Here is a 23,028-nt window from a genome sequence, read left to right as displayed (position 1 = left end):
GAGTCTCGTGAAACGACGACGAGGGTAACGTTTCATATGCAGAAAAGTAGCTGTAAATGCAACGAAAGTGGAAGTTTCTGTTTCTTAATTTTTGTTCATTTTCCTAACTACCAATACACTGAACTAACGTACTCTCTCCAACGGCAGACGAGTTGGGAAAGAAGATAGTAAACCGATACTGCTCTTGTTAAGACATATAGTGAACTCATCGTCAAACAGTCGCAGAAAATGAATTAGATCTACAAATTCTGTGGGCAGTGTAGCATAATTTTCATTGTCATCCAGAAATAGTGTAATATAACAGAAACTACATTCAGATGAAAATCTTGGTTATCGAGGGACATAAAGTATCATCTGTTACTGCGGAAGGTTGTCCGCAAAACAGTAAGCAGATCTCCATCGTCGTACTTCTAGTTCTGGCAGCTCTAGGTAGCAGTTAGATACTTCCATTGAAACTAATATGGCTTTCATATACGAAAAAAAATGTGGGCATCAACTAAGCGTTCACATTTGTCTCGTATCACTTATCGGAAAACTTCCTACGTCTCTGACATCCGTTATTAAACACATTGTAAGGGAATTCGTGGAAATATTTAATGTAGATATGAAATAACGTTTAGAATCGCCTGTTATTTTTCGTTTGTTTCTACTACTGCTCTCTGCGCCCTTCTACTGTTGTTATTTACGAGTAAATAAAACTCGTCACGGCATTTCATCACTAACTGCATTTCTGCCTCATAATTAATTTTATTCTTCTAATTAGCTGCGATGTAATTTTGGAGAGGAATCCGATTAGCGAAACGCGGCAGGAATGCCCTTCACTTTTCATTACAAAAATCTGTTGTTCTGTACCGGAAAGAGCGTTGCATTTTATAAGTTATCTAAACCTAATTTAGACTCCAATGAAAATTTCCTCCAAGTAAGGGGCCAGTCCTGGACGATTTCCACTTTATTTCTTAAGTAAAGTCTACAACAAATGTGGAAATTTACGAGCAACGGTAATTCTACGTTACTTCATTTCCTGCTGTCCTGCTTGTATATCGTCGCGTTTTTAAATTTACATGTCAAAGTGAATAACACTACCGTTGTTGAAGACACGTACATTTTAACCGAGTAATGTTAAAGTGAATGATATTACGTGTCATTTACCCTGCGTTAGTCATGGAAGTTAAATTCTGTGTTGGTCATAATCACCAGTATATTTGTTATGTATCTACATTCACAATTACATCAGTACTCTATAAACCATTGTGAAGTGCGTGGAAGAATGTACTTCCTATTGTATCAGTTATTAGACCTCACCCCATTCCTCTCACTTGTGGAATGTGGGAGGACCGATATTGGCTAAGGCCTTCTAGTTCCTACTAATTAGTCTGATCCACTTTTGTGTATTTCATTCGTAGTCAAAAGTCCCCTACATGAAAGTACATTTATATACGTCTAGAAAATTGTCATCCTCAGTTAAAAAGAAAAGTGGAAAATAGAGGAAGACAATTTTGTGTTCAACTAGGTAAATCATTGAAATTAAGCTTCTGCCACTGTAGCGTGTTGAATAAGAAATGAAGAAAGCGAAGTGTCAGAATAGACGTGATACTGTGAGGATTTTACACAAAAAATATTAAAATTTGTGAATAACTTCGAACCTCTTGTAGAAAGAATGAATTACGAATCAGATGCCAAGGACAGCATATTTGGCACACAAATAATGAGCAATTTAAAGATAAAGATGTTGAAAACAGAGTAATTTAATGTGGCTCCGGTTGGCGCAGTTACAGAGGAAATATTGTCCAAGTGGGCAAAAGCAGAACGTGTAGCACGGATTTTTATTGAGAAAGGATGACGTATAAAAACAGGCATAAGTGCTGCTACGAGCAAGGAAGTGATTCTGAAAACCATGTAAGTGTCTTATTACAACTACTTACATGTTGTATTCTTCTTTACTCTCTCCCTCAATTTCTGTCTCTGTGAGTGACGTAGAGTCATTGTATTACGTAATTAATGATAAATGCAATACTACGAAGGAGGTAGGACAGAAGATATACTTGCATGTGAAAGTGACATATTGTATTATGGAACAGAATAATAGTGGGTTAGCGTGTAAGACCTAACGAGGGATTTACTTAAATATGAATACCATATAGTAAAACAACTATCATTTTCACCGTCGAAGGGTCTAAGGATTTCATACACGGCCAATAAAAAAAAAAAAAAGAAACGAAACGGAAGCAATCCCCTGTTTAGTGATGACCGCACGACACAGCCGATTCTTTGTGGTATATCCTCACCTTTGAGGAAGCACAATGATCAAGACTACAATAATCATACAAGTATAGGCGAAACCAGATTCTGAAGGCAACTTTAGAATGGAAAGAACATTTCTCACAGCAGAGAGCAAATAGTGTGCCTGTACTCGGCTTTGTGCATCTTGAAGTATGATGAGCTATAAAATTAACCTCTGAGACTTGTTACTGAAGTAGCATGATGACCCCATATACGCTTGAGCTACGTTGTTACTGCAGTAAATACGCAACAGATACCTAGGAATAAACTGAACCACTGACTATACATGACTTACGAAAGCATGATCTTCCTCACGTACAAAAGGTTAGTACATGCTTCTAAATTTGGCGCATCGTTGTGTGTAACAAAACTTGCCATACGACACAAAAGGCCACAGACTCATAAAGAAAGACTATTTAATTGATATTAATGGCGAGTGTAAGCTGCAAACCGTGTCCGCATAATGCAGAGGGTGCAGCTTGCGTTGTAGGAAGTGAGCTTAACTTGCATCTGGGATACCGGTGACGTTACGTTGTTTGACCTGTCGATCATTATGGCCGATATAGATTGAGGACGACGCATTACCAGGCACTGCGGCCAGTGATTCGCGCTTGTGTGGTGGCTTGCACTGACCAGCCGATTGGCCATAAATGCGAAACACGTGGCTAGAACAACAAGAGGACTTCAGTGCTATGACGTAGTCACTGCTTGTGTCACCCAGGAAAGTGAACGCAAACAGGCGATACGCAGCGCCTATCCTGTCCCTTTCCCTGACCTTTCTCGCATCCCCTCCCCCCATCTCTCTGTGCTCCCACCCCTCCGTCCCTCCCTCTCTCTCTCTCTTCTCTCTCACACAAACACACACATCGACCAGGTCCTGCACGGAGCAGTCCAGTAAGCAGTATCAAGATGTTTCAATCCTCAGTCCTTTGTCGGTCTTCACACACGACCACTGAACGTCCTCACGACTTGCGCTTAAAGGTATAACGATTCAGATACTCGTCCGAATGTTGGAATTCATGTTTTACGTGTCGTTTTTACGTCACTTGTAGCAAGTTTGCACTGGAAAGGAAAAGGCTCTTTCTAAAATCTTTTGTTTTCGAGGTGTCATAAAAAAAATGAGCCAAGTACCCAACAGCATCCAACTATAAGAATAGTGCAGCATTTGACGCAGGAGCACGTAAAGTCGCTGGGATATTTATGAGTAATACTAAGATTCGATATGAAATGGAAGAAGTAGTTAAATTCGGTGCTAAGGAACACAAATTAGTGAGTTAGGTTTTTGGGTGGGTTATAGGCAGTTACATGACCTCCGTAAGGGAATCAGATACAAAGCATTAGTGTAACCCATCGTCGAGTATTACTCCGGGATTTGTAGTCATTTTCAGTTAGGCATGACAATGGAAATTGAACGAATTCAGAGACGTGCTGCTAGCATTGGAACTGATCGGCGTAGCCCATATGAAAGTGCTAGCGAACAGCTCAGGGAACTGAAATAGTAATACTGGGAAGAATGACGGTGTTGGTATCTCGAAGTCATACTGTGAAAATCTGTTGAATTAACATTCGACAAAGTGAATTTACATTCGACAAAGACTTTTGACATCTGCTATCACAATCGAGTACGCTACAAGCATAAGAGGCATATATATATATATATATATATATATATATATATATATATATATATATATATATATATATATACATATACATATATATATATGTATATATATATATATATATATATATGAAGGTGTCGGAGAGATATAGTCATAAGCTACATCGAACTAGTTTAGAGATACAGTGAGTTTAAAGTTCCATAGAGGTCTGAAAATGTTTAATACAAAATAGAAACCTTATTTCTACTGCAAACACTTGCTTAATACTTGTGAAGCATGTTGTTAAATAGTCAACTCTCTGCATGATATAAAATGTTAATTTTAGAATGATTCTAATTAAGATGTAGTCAACGGTGGCTTATGACTATATCTCCAAAAAAATTTTTTAAAACATATAGTATGAATTTGTAAAGCTTTATTTTTACTACTCTTACACAGCAAGCCGAATATATAATTTTTACACATTAATATATACATATCAGCTATCTGAGATGTATAAATTACTGTTTCATTTATACAGTTACATCAAGGATGTTCCTGTACCTCATTATTGTACACGTTATTTCCAGTACATGACCGAAAGAAATCTTGATTTGCTGCAGGTATGTATGGCATAAGAGACAGTACATCTTCGATTTTTTTCTGGTTAATTGGTAGTGGCTTTCTGTACTTTATTGGCAGCTGATATGGATTTGGTTCAACTAGAATTCCTTTCTTTTTGACACGAATATCCACTGACATGAAAGCTCCTATGTCTGAATAAGAGTGCTTTACACTTAGCTTGAAGGGATCTTCAGACTCAAACGTAAATTGAGTAGCTTCACTGAAATAGTGGGGATCTCCAGACGTCGATTCTGTACGTTTTGAGGTCAATGTCTTCAGGCTTTCCAATCTTCTGAAGTCTTCTCTTTCCATTTTAGTTACAATGAAATGTTTTGGACTCGCAGATTTTATTACTCCTGCCCATTCATCTGGAGTGTACACTATTGGCCGTCTGTTTCTTGCATACCGTTCAGTGCAACCAAAATCACGATCGCAAGGTAGCATGGTGTGACCTACCACAGGGAAGTAATGCTGGACAGAATCAAATATTTTGGTAGCAACAAGGGACCTTTCCAATGCAATAATAGTCCAATTCTTTGTCTGACCCTTGCAGTTGTCTATGATTATGTGGAGATGTTTTGTCTGAGGATTAGTTATCTCCAAGTACTTCAATAAGCAGCTCGCAACCTCATCTGAACCCCGTCCTCCATCTTTCTCGCTCCACAGAAACATATAATCCTTATTCGATCCACAGTCGTGGATACCATAGTTATATGTCCATATTTTCCTGTTGTAAAATGCTGGACCTACTGTTAGTTTAGGTGTGGGGAACGTTTGCTGCATGTCCATTGCTATCACATGATGCTCTTTCGAATTTTCTTTAGCCAGAGCAGTTAAAGACGCAATCATATTTTGTCCTCTGTCAGCCTTTTTGAGATGCAGTTCATATTGTTGTTTCCTTTCTGTGACTTCTTCTGCACATAATTCTGGGTTATTTATTGCAATTAGAAATCCATCACATTTCAAGCAGGTGTCACCTTTTCGTAGTTTGAAGCCTACGTCTAATTCAGATACGAAAATTTCTCTGAATTTACTTTCAGATACTGCAGGAACCTGCTTTTCCTTGCAGTATCCTGAGTATTCATCTCGAAATAAAGAAGCAATTGTGAGATCACAATCCAAATACACTTTATTGTGGTTCTGTTGCCTACTGTAATGGCGCTGAGAAATTCTCTAACACTTTGTACAGCTTCGTCTTGAAATTTATATGGGTAGTTTCCATGTTTTTCTGAAAGAGAAAAAAGATGAGCTTATATCCTCTTCCTAATATAAATATTTGTATAGTACTCAGTTTGAGTACATCCCTAACTTATAGCACAGAGTAACATACAAACCTCTTCCATCTTCTTTTGGCACTGCAAATGCCTGCTTCATTTGATGTTGCAAATTCCTCACTCTTCGTGCATGTATCTGTTAGCCATGAACCCTCTGGAAAGCTTCCTTGCAGATCATGACTTGTATTCCACATACCCTCACATTATAAGGAAATGTAACATCCCTGGATGATATTTTCTTGGAAGTCTTTTTTGGATAGCTTTAAAAGAAATTATGACAAATATAACAAAATGAAATAAATGTACAAAATATTAAACCATTTGTATTTAAATAGTGAATAAACCTCCGCTTTTTCGGTTCCATTTTCATACGGCTCATCAGGTAAGTTTTCGGGACATTAGAGCTTCCTATGTCCCAAAATGAATGAAAAATGTTTTCTTCCCCTGCTAGCAGTTTTGTGAAGCATTTATTTGAACAATTACAGGGACTTCCTATAGTAGCAGCCTGAACTGTCTTATGGGTTTTTAAAGACTTATACTGCTAACCAGCATTTCGTCGACGTTTTGCTTTATTTTTCTTCCACTGATCAATATTTCGCTTTCTTTTCCGTGAAGGCTTCGGTTTTTCGAGTGATTCTTCATTTATTCTACTTATTTCAAGGTATAATATGAAGAGCAAAATAGTCTAAGAATTTGCGTGAGATATAGTCATGTTGTTGTTGTTGTGGTCTTCAGTCCTGAGACTGGTTTGATGCAGCTCTCCATGCTACTCTATCCTGTGCAAGCTTCTTCATCTCCCAGTACCTACTGCAACCTACATCCTTCTGAATCTGCTCAGTGTATTGATCTCTTGGTCTCCCTCTACGATTTTTACCCTCCACGCTGCCCTCCAATGCTAAAATTGTGATCCCTCGATGCCTCAGAACATGTCCTACCAACCGATCCCTTCTTCTAGTCAAGTTGTGCCACAAACTTCTCTTCTCCCCAATCCTATTCAATACCTCCTCATTAGTTCCGTGATCTACCCACCTTATCTTCAGCATTCTTCTGTAGCACCACATTTCGAAAGCTTCTATTCTCTTCTTGTCCAAACTAGTTATCGTCCATGTCTCACTTCCATACATGGCTACACTCCATACAAATACTTTCAGAAACGACTTCCTGACACCTAAATCTATGTTCGATGTTAACAAATTTCTCTTCTTGAGAAACGCTTTCCTTGCCATTGCCAGTCTACATTTTATATCCTCTCTACTTCGACCATCATCGGTTATTTTACTCCCTAAATAGCAAAACTCCTTTACTACTTTAAGTGTCTCATTTCCTAATCTAATTCCCTCAGCATCACCTGACTTAATTTGACTACATTCCATTATCCTCGTTTTGCTTTTGTTGATGTTCATCTTATATCCACCTTTCAAGACACTGTCCATTCCGTTCAACTGCTCTTCCAAGTCCTTTGCTGTCTCTGACAGAATTACAATGTCATCGGCGAACCTCAAAGTTTTTACTTCTTCTCCATGAATTTTAATACCTATTCCGAATTTTTCTTTTGTTTCCTTTACTGCTTGCTCAATATACAGATTGAATAACATCGGGGAGAGGCTACAACCCTGTCTCACTCCTTTCCCAACCACTGCTTCCCTTTCATGCCCCTCGACTCTTATAACTGCCATCTGGTTTCTGTACAAATTGTAAATAGCCTTTCGCTCTCTGTATTTTACCCCTGCCACCTTCAGAATTTGAAAGAGAGTATTCCAGTCAACATTGTCAAAAGCCACACAAAACATTAAATTTCGCTAAAATCACATTAATGAGAAAATATTTTTTACACGTCTTTTGCCTTTGAAACTACATTATGGCACCATTAAGCAGTAATATAATGTACCCATCAAGTCACAGGATGGCTGTCAAATGCGTTGCCAATGTCGAGAGAAGCAAAGTCATAAGCCACAGGAAATTCTTCACCTGACAGAAACCGTCTTATTTCCTTACCGAAACATCATCTGAGCTGGAACTGCTGCTCAATGGGTGCCAAGATTCATCACTGTCAGGATCCAACGGGTACAACTCTTCACTTCCACTACTGTCTGTGTCAAATATGCGTTGAAGACCCGAAGACGCTTCAGACGTTCCTGACCCACCTGCCATTTTGCCGTGGCTTGTGACTATGTATCTTCTGAAACTACCACCAAATGGCACAGCATAAAACTGCACTCCGTCATAGCCTGCCATCTGTTGCAGTAACACGGAACTTTTTCAACTCATTGTGAAGAAGACATTGTTAAGAATGCCGCAAAATGAAACAATTTCGTGAAAGTTGTGGCTTATGACTTATATCTATCCGAGCACTTTATATATATATATATATATATATATATATATATATATATATATATATATATTAGTTTAACGAAAAAACTGTAAAAATAGTGATTCAGCTTCCTCTACTTATGGGTTATCTGCTAATCGCAATGACTTCAGATACTGTGCTCAGATTTTCATATTGTGTCCCTCGTTATACGCTTATACGCAAGCTGTTAGCTGCAGATAAGGATGAACAGGACTTTCTGTAGGAAACTTCGTGTACTTAAATTCTGTACCGGGATACATTTTCGCTAGAGGGCACAGGTTTCTGAATACTCAAGAAAAGCAGACAAAAGTGACGTAAAAGCGCATTTTTCTTGAATAACTTGAAAACCATTGCCTCCAACGAAAACATATAGCTGTTCAAAGGTTAACTACATTATATTTCCTACAAAAACATTGCACGCTCGCCCGTATGTGTGTGTGTGTGTGTGTGTGTGTGTGTGTGTGTTTAACAGTAGCCTTCACTACATGAGAGAAATTTAAGATGAACTTTTATGTTCTTTTAAAGGTAACTAAGTTAAATCTTACACAGGAAGGAAACCATCGAGTTATGACACCAAATATTTTTCTTGGGAAATGAAGAGATGAAAGTAAACATATCGGCGAACATCTAAAACTTCGCACGATGATTAAAATTTCTGAAGTATCATCCCTAGCTTCATAATGGAAACGAAGCTTCTCACACTAAGAAAATGGTCATACCATCTGCAGAATGAAATTCGCTGTGTCACATGTCTTCAGATCAACCAGAAGTGAGAGATGTAAGCATTATTCAAAGGGACTTTCAGAAAGCAGGTTGTATTACTTCTAAGCATTAAGGAGAGCTGGTAATGTGCTCTGTATATAAGGGATAAATGGAGAACAGCCTATTTTCACAATCAGCAGAACATGGGTGTCACCTACCATAACAAATAAATTTTGAAGTGGACACAAATTACAGACTTTCATATTTCTTCTGTCCTTTTTTATTACAAAGAAATTATGCATCAATACAATACATAACTTATGTATCTAAACAATCTGTTATGGTAAGGAGAACCAACATCATACAAAAACTAAAACTTGAAAGTATAAATGAACAGATCATAGAATATGGAAACAAATAGAGAGTTTATTTTACAAGAAGGAACGTAAATAGACTGCCATAAACGGTAATGAATTATCGACCAATGAAGGCAAGATCAATAGGTACATCAAAAAAGGATGGAAAAATCGAGTACCGACTAACCACAGACAATACAGGAATTCATAACAGGATATATAAGCTTATGCCTAACAGTTGAAGAAAGAAGATGCATTTACATCAGTTGTCTAATGGCACGAACACTTGTGGATCTAAGACAGAGGCCCATAAGTAGTGTAATTAGCCACTGACCCCTAGCATCTATGAGCTGATATACTAGACGTGTGTGACGTGATATGGTTTCTGAGGTCGGGCAGCAGTGTGCTGTTTAGTATTCCAGTTACAACCACAGGTAAGCTCACAGTTCAGCTGCTACAGCTATGGCAGCACAAATTTTCCGTACCTGCATGTATCATAGCATCCATCTAGGATAGTGTTCCGGATAGTTTAACTTAATGTCCCCATGTGTATTCAAAGGCGCAGGATGGGAAATATATTTCGATTACTTGTGAGAGAACGCTTTCTAGTTGGCTCGGAATAGATTTCTCAAAACCAATAGATTACGAGATTAACTACTAAATTACAAGATCACAACCTAACTAAGTAGCACTTTCTATCGAATGCACCTAAAAAGAGGAAATTAAATCAAAATCGAATAAAAGTAAAGAAATGACAAATAGGAAACATATTACACAGATTTACAAGAAAATAATGATTGCTAACACTAGCGTTCACCAATTTAAGCAGCCATTCTATATGGACAATATAAATAATAACGATATAATGGACGTAAAGAAGAATTTCACTAAGGAAAGTAGACTTTATAGCTGAAAAACTGTCGTTACTAGTAAACACGCCACTGTAAAATTTCGAGAATCTTTTATAGAATTATTTGTTTCGATTAAAAGTATGTAAGATTTGAGAGTTAAAACGTGAAGGAAAGAAATTTAAACCCAAATCGATGTAAAAATAAGCTGGAAAAACTGTATGGTAGTCAAAGAAGCTGAATAGAAATAAAAGCAAACTCTAAATGTGCTATACGTTGTGGATCAGAACAGAAGCCTAGGAAGACAAGCACACCGAATTATGCTGGATTCTGTTGGGCTGCTGCCGATTCCACAACATCGCCGAACGGGTTATTTATCCCAGTATTCTGTTAAGCTGGGGAAAGAGTGACGTAAGTTTATAACGTAAAAATATGCGTTTAAAAGGATGGATGAAATTTAAAAATTATAAAATTATACATCTCACGTAGTAATTGTAACGTTAATTCCAAGTAAAACATATACATCTACATCTACATCTACATGATTACTCTGCAATTCACATTTAAGTGCTTGGCAGAGGGTTCATCGAACCACAATCATACTATCACTCTACCATTCCACTCCCGTACAGCACGCGGGAAAAACGAACACCTAAACCTTTCTGTTCGAGCTCTGATTTCTCTTATTTTATTTTGATGACCATTCCTACCTATGTAGGTAGGGCTCAACAAAATATTTTCCATTCGAAAGAGAAAGTTGGTGACTGAAATTTCGTAAATAGATCTCGCCGCGACGAAAAACATCTTTGCTTTAATGACTTCCATCCCGACTCGCGTATCTTATCTGCCACACTCTCTCCCATATTACGTCATAATACAAAACGAGCTGTCCTTTTCTGCACCCTTTCGATGTCCTCCGTCAGTCCCACCTGGTAAGGATCCCACACCGTGCAGCAATATTCTAACAGAGGACGAACGAGTGTAGTGTAAGCTGTCTCTTTAGTGGACTTGTTGCATCTTCTAAGTGTCCTGCAAATGAAACGCAACCTTTGGCTCGCCTTCCCTACAATATTGTCTATGTGGTGTTTCCAATTGAAGTTGTTCGTAATTTGAGAGCCAGAGGTGGATTCTCGTCTGAACGCAAACTAGAGCTATCAACATAGAACTGATCATGAGACAAATATGAGTATCTCAAATTGCATTCACAGAGTGGAAGTGTAATTTGTTGCTCGTGATGAAGAGCTCAAATATCATTGGAAATGGTAATTTCTTAAAGTTAGAAGAGAGGTCGCTCGTACTGAATAATATCAGTCTTCTTTTCATATTTCGTTGGATCACTGGAAGATCTTAGCTGTTCTAAGTTCTTTATTGAGGCAACTGGACACACTGTTCAAGTAAGGGACGATGTGGCAATGTAGCTGTCCCAGGCAAATTTAGGAACATACTGATTACTTCTGCGGGAGATATTGATAATCTTATATTCACGAAGTGCCTCTGGAAGTATGTGATTATTTATTTCGTGAACGTCTTCATTTTCAGCTGCTGGAATGGTCTCTCTCGCAACCATTGGAAATTGCGACGTACTGTGGAGATACAGGAATTTATAGCATAATTAACACTGAGGGGGACGTAACTAGTATTTTTTTCTGGAAATCAGTCGAAAGACGTCCAAGCGTTCTAGAATTATTTAATATGTCAACAATATCCCAGCCTCACCATAGGGAAGTTCAGAATGTTTTACATTCATAATTTTCATATACGTTCGTAGCCATATGTATTCTATGCTTATCCATGACTTCCATACATTGCTTAAATGATACCTCCTTCAGTGGCCTTCCGTAGGAGGTCATACTTTGACAGCATTTTTTATAGGTAGTAAGTTGTAGGTGTGTAAAGTTTGGTTGAATTTCCGCCATATCTTCTAGAACTATGCTTGAATCCATTCAGACAGAGACCCACACATCAAGAGGCTAAATATCATGCTGTTAATCATGAATAACTACACCAATGGAAACTACGCAATAAAAATTAACAAATTTCGTTGTAGATTAATCTTATGTGTCACTATTCAACATCCATCCCTAATATTACTAGAGGTGTATGAGTAAATGTACCCGAACGTAAAAAAGTAATTCTTCTGTAATACTCGTACATGTGACTAAGCACATGGGAAAGTATTTTTTAAATTGGTATAGTAGCTCAGACACCGGCAAAGGAAAGAAGAATAATATCACTTAATAAGGTAACCAGGGACTACGAACGATCAGCATCAATACGGTATGACACTGTCTCACAATTTTTAAACAGTGTGGTGGACAATATTTACCCGTCCCGAAAATGTAGCCCACCTTCATTTACAACTGCTAGGAACCTGGAAAGGAATATATAATTACTGTCTCCGAATACGGCAAACACAGTTCACACAAATAACCTGTACGACTTTCTGCACGCCAAGGACTTTCAATAAATTCAGCACTCACAGAACTGCGTTCAATTTCACCTATATTACTCTTTATGTCATTCTGCCTCTCCTTCTCTCTCTTTCTCTCTCTCTCTCTCTCTCTCTCTCTCTCTCTCTCTCTCTCTCTCTCTCTCTCACTCTTTGTGTGTGTGTGTGTGTATGTGTGTGTGTGTGTCTGTGTCTGTATGCGTGCACAGATACTATTTTGTTAGTATTCAACACTCTCAAATGGAGATAAAATCCATCTGTTATTAAAATATATAAATTAAAAATCTTAGGTCACGATCGCCAAAATATGTTTATTGATAACTATTTTAATCTCATTGACGAGAGATCTTCAGAATTAAAACAGAAAATTCCGTGTAAGATGCTTACAATAACAAGATGCATTTAATAATTGAAAGTCCCTAAAACGATACAGATTTATTACCTTGTTCGGTGTGCATAAGCGAATTGTGGTAATCTGTTAAGCTGAGTCACACTTATTAAACTGAAAGAGCATGTGGGCATGTCTCCTTTTTGTTTCAAGTCATCAGTCTTCTGATTTGATGCTGCCCGCCGTTATTTCCTCTGCTGTGTCAGTGTAGCTACTGCAACCTGCGTTCTCATATGCTGACTTTATTTTGATCTCTGTTTTCCACTACAGGTTTTACCCTCTACAGCTCTATGTAGTGTCATGGAATTTATTTCCTTATGTCTTAACAGATGTCCTGCATATGTGTCTACATCTGTATAGATACTCCGCAAGCTACCGTACTGTGCGTGGCGAAGGTTACCATATACCACTACTGTTGTTGTTGTTGTGGTCTTCAGTCGTGAGACTGGTTTGATGCAGCTCTCCATGCTACTCCACCCGGCGCAAACTTCTTCATCTCCCAGCACCTACTCCAACCTACATCATTCTAAATCTGCTTAGGGTATTCATCTCTAGTTCACCCTCTACGATACTAAATTGGTGATCTCTTGATGCCTAAGAACATGTCCTACCAACCGATCCCTTCTTCTGGTCAAGTTGTGCCACAAACTTCTCTTCTCCCCAATCCTAGTCAATACTTCCTCATTAGTTGTGTGATCTACCCATCTAATCTTCAGCATTCTTCTGTAGCACCACATTTCGGAAGCTTCTATTCTCTTCTTGTCCAAACTATTTACCGTCCATGTTTCACTTCCATACATGGCTACACTCCATACTAATACTTTCAGAAATGACTTCCTGTCACTTAAATCTATACTTGATGTTAACAAATCTCTCTTCCTCAGAAACGATTTCCTTGCCATTGCCAGTAAACATTTTATATCCTCTCTACTTCGACCATCATCAGTTATTTTGCTCCCCAAATAGCAAAACTGCTTTACTACTTTAAGTGTCTCATTTCCTAATCTAATTCCGTCAGCATCACTCGACTTAATTCGACTACATTCCATTATCATCGTTTTGCTTTTGTTGATTATCATCTTATATCCTCCTTTCAAGACACTATCCATTCCGTTAAACAGCTCCTCCAAGTCCTTTGCTGTCTCTGACAGAATTACAACGTCATCGGCGAACCTCAAAGTTTTTATTTCTTCCCCATGGATTTTAATACCTACTCCGAATTTTTCTTTTGTTTCCTTCACTGCTTGCTAAATATACAGATTGAATAACATCTGGGAGAGACTACAACCCTGTCTCACTCCCTTCCCAACCACTGATTCCCTTTTATGTCCTCGACTCTTATAACTGCCATTGGTTTCTGTACAAATTGTAAATAGCCTTTCTCTCCCTGTATTTTACCCCTGCCACCTTCAGAATTAGAAAGATAGTATTCCAGTCAACACTGTCAAAAGCTCTCTCTAACTCTACAAATGCTAGATACGTAGCATTGCCCTTTCTTAATCTAGCTTCTAAGATAAGACGAAGGTTCAGTATTGCCTCACGTGTTCCAACATTTCTACGGAATCCAAAGTGATGTTTCCCGAGGTCGGCTTCTACTAGTTTTTCCATTCGTCTGTAAAGAATTCGACTTAGTATTTTGCAGCTGCGACTTATTAAACTGATAGTTCGGTAATTTTCACATCTGTCAACACCTGCTTTCTTTGGGATTTGAATTATTATATTCATCTTGAATTCTGAGGGTATTTCGCCTGTTTCATACATCTTGCTCACCAGATGGTAGAGTTTTGTCAGGACTCGCTCTCCTAAAGCCGTCAGTAGTTCCAATGGAATGTTGTCTACTCCGGGGGCCTTGTTTCGACTCAGGTCTTTCAGTGTTCTGTCAAACTCTTCACGCAGTATCGTATCTCCCATTTCATCTTCATCTACATACTCTTCCATTTCCATAATACTGAAGTACATCGCCCTGGTATAGACCCTCTATATACTCCTTCCACCTTTCTGCTTTCCCTTCTTTGCTTAGAACTGGGTCTCCATCTGAGCTCTTGTTGATCATACAAGTCGTTCTCTTATCTCCAAAGGGCTCTTTAATTTTCCTGTAGGCAGTATCTATCTTACCCCTAGTGAGATAAGCCTCTACATACTTACATTTGTCCTCTAGCCATCCCTACTTAGCCATCTCATTTTTGAGATGTTTGAATTCCTTTTTGCATGCTTCATTTACTGCATTTTTATATTTTTTCCTTTCATCAGTTAAATTCAATACTTCTTCTGTTACCAAAGGATTTCTACTAGCCCTCGTCTTTTTATTTACTTGATCCTCTGCTGGCTTCACTACTTAATCCCTCAAAGCTACCCATTCTTCTTCTACTGTATTTATTTCCCCTATTCCTGTCAATTGGTCCCTTATGCTCTCCCTGAAACTCTGTACAGCCTCTGGTTCTTTCAGATTATCCAGGTCCCATCTCCTTAAATTCCCACCTTTTTGCAGTTTCTTCAGTTTTAACGTACAAGTCATAACCAATAGATTGTGATCAGAGTCCACATCGGCCCCTGAAAGTTTCTTTCAATCTTAAACCTGGTTCGTAAATCTCTGTCTTACCATTATATAATCTGTCTCAAACCTGTCAGTATCTCCAGGCTTCTTCCATGCATACAGCGTTCTTTTATGATTCTTGAACCAAGTGTTAACTATGATTAAGTTGTGCTCTGTGCAAATTTCTACCAGGCGGCTTCCTCTTTAATTTTTATCCCCAATCCATATTCGCCTACTACGTTTCCTTCTCTCCCTTTTCCTACTGCCGAATTCCAGTCACTTATGACTATTAAATTTTCGTTACCCTTCACTATCTGCAAAATTTCTTTTATTTCATCTTACATTTCTTCAATTTCTTCGTCATCTGCAGAGCTAGTTGGCATATAAACTTGTACTGCTGTAGTAGGTGTGGGTTTCATATCTATCTTGGCCAAAATAATGCGTTCACTATGCTGTTTGTAGTAGCTTACCCGCATTCCTATTTTCCTATTCATTATTAAACCTACTTCTGCATTATCCCTATTTGATTTTCTGTTTATAACCCTGTAGTCACCTGACCAGAAGTCTTGTTCCTCCTGCCACCGAACTTCACTAATTCCCACTATATCTAACTTTAACCTATCCATTTCCCTTTTTAAATTTACTAACCTACATGCCCGATTAAGGGATCTGACATTCCACGCTCCGATCCGTGGAACGCCTGTTTTGTTTATCCTGAAAACGACATTCTCTTGAGTAGTCCCCGCCCGGAGATCCCATTGGGGGACTATACCGCTACTAGCCTTTCCAAATGGAGCTACGGAAAAATGAATGTCTCTATGCCTACGTATGAGCCCTAATTTCTCGTTTCTTATCTTCATGGTTCTTAAGCGCAATGTATGTTGGTGGCAGTACAATCGTTCTGCAATCAGCCTCAAATGCCGTTTCTCTAAATTTTATCAATAGAGTTTCTCTAAAAGAACGTCGCCTTCCCTCCAGGGATTCGCATCTGAGTTCCCGAAGCATCTCTGTAAGATTTTCGTGTTGCTCAAACCTAGCGGTAAAAAATCCAGCAGCCCGCCTCTGAACTGCTACGATTCTTTCCTCAATCGGACCAGATAGGGATCCCAAATACTCTAGCAGTACTCAAGAATAGGTCACAGCTGCGTCCTATATGCGTTTTCCTATATAGGTGAACCTCTCTTTCCTTAAAATTCTCCCAATAAACCGAAGTCTACCATTCGTATCACGTGCTCATTCCACGTCATATCGCTTTGCTACGTTGTGTCCAGATATTTAAACGACTTGACGCTGCCTAGCAGGATACTAGCAATAGTCTATCCGACCTTTACAGGTATGGTCTCCTTACGTATCGGCAGTAACTTATATTTTTCAACTTTTAGGGCTGTCTGCCATCCATCACACCAACTGAAAATTTTGTGTAAGCCATCTTGCATCTTCCTTTAGTCAGTCAACTTACCTTACCGTACACCACAGCATCATCAGATTGCTATCCACCACGTCAGACTTCCTACCATCCTGTACCTATTTCTTGTCATTGTTTTCCGTGTATTCCTTTCCTTGTCGATTCTGCGGAGAACATCCTCATTTGTTCCCCATCACTCACCCAATTTTTAACACACGTCTGCAAATCCACATCTCAAATGCTTCGATTCTCGTCCGTTCCGGTTTTCCATTTCTCACTACCATAAAATGTTGTGCTTCAAACGTACTTTCTCAGAAATATCTTCCTAAAGTAGTGCCTATATTTGAAACTAGTAGACCATTCTAAGTCAGGAATGCCCTTTTTCCTGTACTAGTCTGCTTTTTATGTCCTCCTTGCTCCGTCAATCATGGGTTATTTAACTGCCTAGGCAGCAGAATTCCTCAACTCCGTACATTTCGTGATCCCCAGTTCTCTTGCAAAGGTTCTCGCTGTTATCAATTCTGCTACATCTCAATACTTTCGTCTTTCTTCGATTTAATCTCAGTCCGTATTCTGTACTCAATAGACTGCACATTCTATTCAGTTTGTCCTACAATTCTTGTTCACTCTCACTGAGGATAGCTGTATCACTGCCGAATATTAGCATTGATTTCCTTTCACCTTGAATTTTGATTCCACTCTTGAACCTTTCATTTATTCCCGCCATTGCTTCTAGATATGCAGACTGAGCAGTAGGGGCGAAACACTACACCCCTGTCTTACACCCACTTTTAATCCGAGGACATCGTTCCCAATCTTCAGGTCTTATTCTTCCCTTTTATTCTTTTATATATTGTAGCCATCTTTCCCTGCAGCTTACTTTATTTTCTTCAGTTTCGAACATTACACATTATCGAACCTTTTCCAGGTCCGCAAATTGTACGAACGTGTCTTGATTTTTCTACAGTCTTTCTCCCCTTATCGATCACCACGGCTCATTTGCCTGACTTTCCTTTCCTAAAGGCGAATTGATAGTCATCTAACAGATCTTCATTCCTCTTTACCATTCTTCTGCACATTATTCTTCTCAGTAACTAGGATGCATGATCTGTTAAGGTGATCGGGCTATAATTCTAGGACTTTTCCTCTCTTGCAATCTTCAGGATTCTGTAGATGTATTCCTAAGTTCTGTCAATTAGCACTTCCCCCAAAGATTTTAGAAATTCCGAGGGAACGCCATATACGATCAAATGTCATTTTAAAATCTCTGTCATAATGGCCTCTCACCAAAATTCCGTATTAGTCCCCCATTTGGATCTTCGAGAGGGGACTGCCAAGAGGGAGTTGCGCATGAGGAAAAGATTGGATAACCAACGAAAGGGTGACGTTCTACGAGTTGGGCGTGGAGTGTCAGAAGTTTGAACATAGTAGGAGAGCTGGAAAATCTGAAAAGGAAAATGCTAAGGCTGAGTCTCGATACAGTGGGGAACACTGAAGTGAAATAGGAAGAAGACAACGATTTCTGTTGAGACGAGTGTAGGGTAACATCAACAGCAGCAGACAACGATTTAACGGGCATAGGATTCGTTATGAAACGAAAGGTAGGACAGAGAGAAAGCTACAGTGAACAGTTCAGGAATAGGGTTTTTTCCGTCAGATTCGACAGCAAACCAACATTACCAAAAAAGGGTTGAGATGCACATACCGACGTCGCATGCAGATGATGAAGATACAGATAAAGGATCCGAGGATATTGCACGAGTAATTCAGTATGCAAAGGGAAAAGAAAATCTAATAGTTATGCGAGACTGCAATGCAGTTATAGCGGAAAAAGAAAAGGTACAGGAGGATATGGGCTTCATGATGGGAAGAAGAAAAGAGAAAGACTGAGTTCTGCAACAAATTTCAACTACCAATAGCGACTACTCCGTTAGAGAATCACAAGAGGTAGAGGTGTACTTGAAAAAGAGCGGGAGATGCGGGAATATATGTTATATTACATAATTGTTAGGCAGAGATCCCAATATCAGATATTGAATCATAAGGCATACTCAGGAGCAGATACAGATTAAAATCACAATTTAGTAATGACAAATAGCAGGCTGAAGTTAAAGAGATTAGTCAGGGAGAATCAGTGAGCAAAGAAGTGGGATACGGAAGTTTTAAGGAATTGTGATATACGCTACAAGTTCTCCGAGGCTATAGGTATTGCGATAGTAAATAGCGCAATAAGCGGTTCAGCAGGCGCGAGGAAGATACCGAAAGAATCCGCGGATGTTAGAAGAAATACTCCAGTTGATCGACGAAGGAAGGAAGTAAAAATACATTTAGGGAATTTCCGAAATACAGAAACACAATAGGTGCGATTGAAATAAATAGGGATTGCGGGGCGAAATGATTGCATGAAAAGAAGAAATCGAAAAAGATACACTTGACGGAAGGATTCATTCTACATATAGAAAAGTCAAATCAGTCTCGGTGAAATTAAAAGGCAAGGTCAACGACATTAAGTGTGTAATGGGCATGTACAGGCAGGAAAATATGTTAGCTCGTGACAACAATGAAGACATACAAAATTATATTTGGCAAGCGATATCAAACTACTAATTTTACCTAAAATAACAGTTGCCATTAGTTACAAAAATTTTGTACGACGTTGTCCATTTAACATATGTAGACGCTGCAAGCTTACTGCCGTACTTGTATGTTAACTCAAAGCGACGTACGTCGGTAACAGTTACTTAATCCATATGTGGATGAAAGCAAGACGTATCACTTGCAATGCTAGCTAAAGGAACAAGGAAGTACCGTATTGTACTATGGTTGTCATAGAACTGGCCTATTATGCAGGGTGTTACAAAAAGGTACGGCCAAACTTTCAGGAAACATTCCTCAAACACAAAGAAAGAAAATATGTTATGTGGACATGTGTCCGGAAACGCTAACTTTCCATGTTAGAGCTCATCTTATTATTTCTCTTCAAACCACATTAATCAAGGAATGGAAACACACAGCAACAGAACGTACCAGCGTGACATCAAACACTTTGTTACAGGAAATGTTCAAAATGTCCTCCGTTAGCGAGAATACATGCATCCACCTTCCGTCGCATGGAATCCCTGATGCGCTGATACAGCCCTGGAGAATGGCGTATTGTATCACAGCCGTCCACAATACGATCACGAAGAGTCTCTACATTTGGTACCAGGGTTGCGTAGACAAGAGCTTTCAAATGCCCCCACAAATGAAAGTCAAGAGGGTTGAGGTCAGGAGTGCGTGGAGACCATGGAATTGGTCCGCCTCTACCAATCCATCGGTCACCGAATCTGTTCTTGAGAAGCGTACGAACACTTCGACTGAAATGTGCAGGAACTCCATCCTGCATGAACCACATGTTGTGTCGTACTTACAAAGGCACATGTTCTAGCAGAACAGGTAGAGTATCCCGTATGAAATGATGATAACGTGCTCCATTTAGCGTAGGTGGAAGAACATGGGGCCCAGTCAAGACATCACCAACAATGCCTGCCCAAACGTTCACAGAAAATCTGTGATGATGACGTGATTGCACAATTGCTTGCGGATTCTCGTCAGTCCACACATGTTGAGTTTGAAAATTTACAATTTGATCACGTTGGAATGAAGCCTCATCCGTAAAGAGAACATTTGCACTGAAATGAAGATTGACACGTTGTTGCATGAACCATTCCCAAAAGTGTACCCGTGGAGGCCAATCAGCTGCCGATAGTGCCTGCACACGCTGCTACGAGAGAACCAGTTGTTTCCGTACCAGCAACTAATCTGACGCTGACATTACCGTTACCGTCAACTGCACGACGAATTGCCTCGTCCATTACAGGTGTCCTCGCCGTTCTAGGCGTTCCCCAGTCGCGAGTCATAGGCTGGAATGTTCCGTGCTCCCTAAGACGCCGATCAATTGCTTCGAACGTCTTCCTGTCTCGATACAAACGTACCGCGCCACGACTATTGCCCCGTGCTAATCCATACATCAAATGGGCATCTGCCAACTCCGCATTTGTAAACATTGCAGTGACTGCAAAACCACGTTCGTGATGATCACTAACCTGTTGATGCTACGTACTGATGTGCTTGATGCTAGTACTGTAGAGCAATGAGTCGCATGTCAACAGAAGCACCGAAGTCACCATTACGTTCCTTCAATTGGGCCGACGGGAGGTGAATCGAGGAAGTACAGTACATACTGACGAAAGTAAAATGAGCTCCAACATGGAAATTAAGCGTTTCCGGACACATGTCCACATAACATCTTTTCTTTATTTGTGTGTGAGGAATGTTTTCTGATAGTTTGGCCGTGCCTTTTTGTAACACCCTGTAAATGTCATGGCTACACGAAAACATAACCGCCGAATTGTGCTACCAACCAAATAATTCAATAATGTGGTGATACTATACCAAGTCAATGACTGATAACATAACGAAACTTTTGCTAGATTTACATTACATGAGATGCAAGAAACACTGCTCGGTTTCACTAAATCTGTAGTGTAGGTAATCGAACATTATATGTTCGTTTAGTAATACAAAACCAAGAAATACGGAATGAGAAGAAAACTACTACATAGTCAGAACTGTAATTGGACAATATTTTTGGATAGAGAAAATTATAACAGTGACATTGATCAAAACATAATATATCCGTAATATTAAATACTAAGGCGAAGTCGTAGGTGTAACCCGAGGTCTAGGTGCCAAAAGTAATCGCCTTTTGTAAGTAGGCTGTTTAGGTTCTTATATTGGTAATGTCGCCGCCACGTAGCGCTCTCTGTATGAAAATCACAGGCTGTGCTGTGTTCAGTCTGTGGCTAGTTCGCATTGTTGTCTGCCATTGTAGTGTTGGGCAGCGGCAGCTGGATGTGAACAGCGCGTAGCGTTGCGCAGTTGGAGGTGAGCCGCCAGCAGTGGTGGATGTGGGAAATGAGATGGCGGATTTTTGAGTACAGAATGGATGTCATGAACTGCTATATATATTATGACTATTAAGGTAAATACATTGTTTGTTCTCTATTAAAATCTTTCATTTGCTAACTATCCCTATCAGTAGTTAGTGCCTTCCGTAGTTTGAATCTGTTATTTAGCTGGCAGTAGTGGCGCTCGCTGTATTGCTGTAGCTTGAGTAACGAAGATTTTTGTGAGGTAAGTGATTTGTGAACGGTATAGGTTAATGTTAGTCAGGGCCATTCTTTTGTAGGGATTATTAAAAGTCAGATTGCGTTGCGCTAAAAATATTGTGTGTCAGTTTAAGCACAGTCTTGTACAATTTTTCTAAGGGGACGTTTCACTTGATATGTTTTTACAATTGCGAACCGGTAAATAAGTGGATAAAACCTGAAGTGGTACAACTAAGCCATTATTTTAACAAATAATGTCGTGAAAGGATGTACTAAACCCAGCAGACGGAAAAGTATGTGTCTCATAAGTGAACCTTTCTGCTTAGTTAGAATATGTGAGATTAATCTCTCTCACTGGTTGCCGTTCCTGGACATTGGATAAAAATGAACCGACAGAACAGTGCATGACTTTCTTGACAACGGTTAAGTAAATGTTATCAAATTTCGCATCATCTTGCTTCTAGTGTTCACTCAGAGAATGAATCCCGTATTTCGTTTGATTCAGTCCATATTATCAATTACAAAACCCATAATACAATAAATACTAAGTGTATCCTCTAATGATCGCCAGCTTACATTCTTTGGAGTTTCCGAAAAGATTAAACCAGTTATTGCTATACAGAGAATGAGTCGCCGTAACTACTCGATGATACTATTCACGGTGTGTTCCATCCGACGAACAGTTTCGAAGGAAAACGTTAATTAATTTTTCGCCTGTAAGTAAATGTTTTTTCTTTAAATAAACTCTTACGGCCCCATTGGATAGAGCGACCCAACAGCAATCTACTGAAATATTATGTCCAGCGGCCTGTGTTAGCAAGGGCAGCTAAACAACAAAAATAGCTAGAACACAAGAAGCGAATTTTGTACCTCTCTACCACCACAGCCGTGGCAAATCGGGCAAGTGGCGAAGGAGGCATGGCGAGTAAGTGCTTACGAAGTTGATAAGGACCTCAGAATACTGGGGACCACTGATTGTTTCAAAAAATCTTATAACATAATAATTTGTAGCAGATATTATCGTGTTAAAGGTACGGAAACTAGAACATCTATCCGTTGTTGGAA

The sequence above is a fragment of the Schistocerca cancellata genome, chromosome 2 (assembly GCF_023864275.1).
Source record: "Schistocerca cancellata isolate TAMUIC-IGC-003103 chromosome 2, iqSchCanc2.1, whole genome shotgun sequence".
Taxonomy (NCBI): domain Eukaryota; kingdom Metazoa; phylum Arthropoda; class Insecta; order Orthoptera; family Acrididae; genus Schistocerca; species Schistocerca cancellata.
The sequence above is the reverse complement of the archived record's forward strand: the minus strand, read 5'-3'. Positions refer to the sequence as shown.